Source organism: Lampetra planeri, chromosome 82 (assembly GCF_965212315.1).
Source record: "Lampetra planeri chromosome 82, kcLamPlan1.2.h2, whole genome shotgun sequence".
NCBI lineage: Eukaryota > Metazoa > Chordata > Hyperoartia > Petromyzontiformes > Petromyzontidae > Lampetra > Lampetra planeri.
The window spans coordinates 4,962,514-4,966,222 of NC_136186.1; positions in this window are offsets into that span (position 1 = coordinate 4,962,514).

Here is a 3,709-nt window from a genome sequence, read left to right on the forward strand (position 1 = left end):
TTCACGTTCTGTAGATGTAGATGCCACTGGTTCGTCACGTTCTGCAGATGTAGATGCCACTGGTTCTTCACGTTCTACAGATGTAGATCCCACTGGTTCTTCACGTTCTGCAGATGTAGATCCCACTGGTTCTTCACGTTCTGTAGATGTAGATGCCACTGGTTCGTCACGTTCTGCAGATGTAGATGCCACTGGTTCTTCACGTTCTGCAGATGTAGATCCCACTGGTTCTTCACGTTCTGTAGATGTAGATGCCACTGGTTCGTCACGTTCTGTAGATGTAGATGCCACTGGTTCTTCACGTTCTCACACACAGATGCCGCGCTCATTTGCCACTGGTTCTTCACGTTCTCACACACAGATGCCGCGCTCATTCAACGAGGCCTCAAGCTTATCCACACAATTACATTTCGTCGTGTTATAACCGTTTTTGTTGCCATTTGTTAGTTCATACTTTTTGTATCGGTGCCGTTTCTTAATTTGTTTCTAAAGTTGGTAATTTTACGCTTGGTGGCGGTAGGATGGTTTTCAATTGATTGCTGGAGTGGCTGTATATTGGATTTGGCCCTTATATACAATTCTAGATTTGAAGCTTTCGTGACTGCAATGATTCATATTCTTAGGTTTTTTTCGGTAAAGTCACCATGTAGGTAAAAAAATTAAAATTAATAAAAGTAAAATAAAAATAAAACAAAATTCACGACGTTTCGGAGGCAACACAAGCTTCCGTCTTCAGGTGGAACAGTCACAGCACGATTGCTGTATACAGTGAGAGAAATTCCAAGAAAACCGTATTTTTATATATACAACTTGCCTTTGCCCGTTCGAGGGCGTGTTTATTTCAGTAAATGTGAAACTCGCAAGCGGAAAGCAGATCGCGACGTGAGATATTAGTTGCGTCAATGCGCGTGCAATGTGTAAGGGCGTGGTGACACAAACCTCGATTTAAAGCTTTCGTGACTGCAGGGATTCATCTTCTTGGTTCTTTCGGTGAAGTCACGTAGAATGGAAATAATAAAATAATAAAAATCAAACATAATAAAACAATTCTCACGACGTTTCGGCCACAACGCAAGCAGCCATCCTCAGGTGAAGAACAGGTCTTTCATTTTATTATGTTTTATTTTTATTATTTTATTATTTCCATTCTACGTGACTTTACCGAAAGAACCAAGAAGATGACACAGACCTGTTTCACTTGAAGGTTGTAATCCCGTGTTCATCGCGACGTCCTTTTTACTTCGATTTAACGCTTTCGTGACTGCAGGGATTCATCTTCTTGGTTCTTTCGGTAAAGTCGCATAGAATTGAAATAATAAAATAACAAAAAAAACATAATAAAACATTATTTTATTATCTTTTATTTTTTTATAAAATAATATTTTATTGTTTTATTTTATTTTATTATTTCCATTCTACGTGACTTTACCGAAAGAACCAAGAAGACGTCCCTTTTACTTCGATGTCTCAACAGCGTCACGGAGAGACCACGTGACGTGAGGGTTCTGCCTTTGTCGTGAGGGCTGTGAGTTGACGCCGAGGAGGAGAGGGGCGGGGGAGCCTTGGCCCCCCATGTGGAGTGACGTCACCTGCTCATGAATATTAATGAGGGGGGCTGTTAGATGTGGAGTGACGTCACCCGCTCATGATTATCAATTAAGGGGGGTCCATGTGGAGTGACGTCACCTGCTCATGAATATTAATGAGGGGGGCTGTTAGATGTGGAGTGACGTCACCCGCTCATGATTATCAATTAAGGGGGGTCCATGTGGAGTGACGTCACCTGCTCATGAATATTAATGAGGGGGGCTGTTCGATGTGGAGTGACGTCACCCGCTCATGATTATCAATTAAGGGGGGTCTATGTGGAGTGACGTCACCTGCTCATGAATATTAATGAGGGGAGCTGTTAGATGTGGAGTGACGTCACTCGCTCATGATTATCAATTAAGGGGGGTCGATGTGGAGTGACGTCACGAGCGTTTGGGGTACAGACATTCCTGGGTGATTATAGTAGGTGTCACTGTAGATGCTTACGTGATGAAATGAGCACGAATGACGCCAAATAAAATGAAAGTTTTAAATTTCTGAGGCTCTTGGCTACGTGATCATTCAACTCGCGTCCTCCCCGAAGCCTGCTCCAATCTCACTCTGCAGAACAGGCGGACAGCATACAAACTACACCCTGTAGAACAGGCGGACAGCATACACACTTCACCCTGTAGAACAGGCGGACAGCATACAAACTACACCCTGCAGAACAGGCGGACAGCATACAAACTACACCCTGCAGAACAGGCGGACAGCATACAAACTACACCCTGTAGAACAGGCGGACAGCATACACACTTCACCCTGTAGAACAGGTGGACAGCATACAAACTACACCCTGTAGAACAGGCTGACAGCATACACACTTCACCCTGTAGAACAGGCGGACAGCATACAAACTACACCCTGCAGAACAGGCGGACAGCATACACACTTCACCCTGTAGAACAGGTGGACAGCATATACACTACACCCTGTAGAACAGGCGGACAGCATACAAACTACACCCTGTAGAACAGGCGGACAGCATACAAACTACACCCTGTAGAACAGGCGGACAGCATACAAACTACACCCTGCAGAACAGGCGGACAGCATACAAACTACACCCTGCAGAACAGGCGGACAGCATACAAACTAGACCCTGTAGAACAGGCGGACAGCATACAAACTACACTCATCTTCTTTGTTCTTTCGGTTAAAGTCACGTAGAATGGAAATAATAAAATAAAAATAAAACATAATAAAATAATTCTCACGACGTTTCGGCCACAACGCAATCAACAGTCCTCCATCCTCTCGGTCAAGAGGAATTTAGCATATTTGTGTGCACGTGCTGTGTGTGTGCACGTGCTGTGTGTGTGCACGTGGTGTGTGTGTGCACGTGCTGTGTGCGCGCGCACGCGCACGTGCTGTGTGTGTGCACGTGCTGTGTGTGTGCACGTGCTGTGTGTGTGCACGTGCTGTGTGTGCACGTGCTGTGTGTGTGCACGTGCTGTGTGTGTGTGCACGTGCTGTGTGTGTGCACGTGGTGTGTGTGCACGTGCTGTGTGTGCGCACGTGCTGTGTGTGCGCACGTGGTGTGTGCGCACGTGCTGTGTGTGCGCACGTGCTGTGTGTGCGCACGTGCTGTGTGTGCGCACGTGCTGTGTGTGCGCACGTGCTGTGTGTGCGCACGTGCTGTGTGTGCGCACGTGCTGTGCGCGCGCACGTGCTGTGTGTGCACGTGCTGTGTGTGCGCACGTGCTGTGTGTGCGCACGTGCTGTGTGTGCGCACGTGCTGTGTGTGCACGTGCTGTGTGTGTGCACGTGCTGTGTGTGTGCACGTGCTGTGTGTGTGCACGTGCTGTGTGTGTGCACGTGCTGTGTGTGCGCTGTGCGTAGCCTGGAAGCGTATTATTAAGTAATATATATGACATTTACAATTCCTTATAGGGGAAACACATACTACTTAACTGATTACTAATCTATTATATAATTACACCCCCTCCCCCTGATCTCTGCACCTGATTGGGTGCAGTGATTGGATCCAGTGATTAAGCAACACATATTCCAATTACAATTCTTTATAGATGAGTCACATGCTAATGAACTGATTACTAATCTATGATATAAATACAATAACCCCTCCACCCTCCTCTGACCTCTGCACCTGATT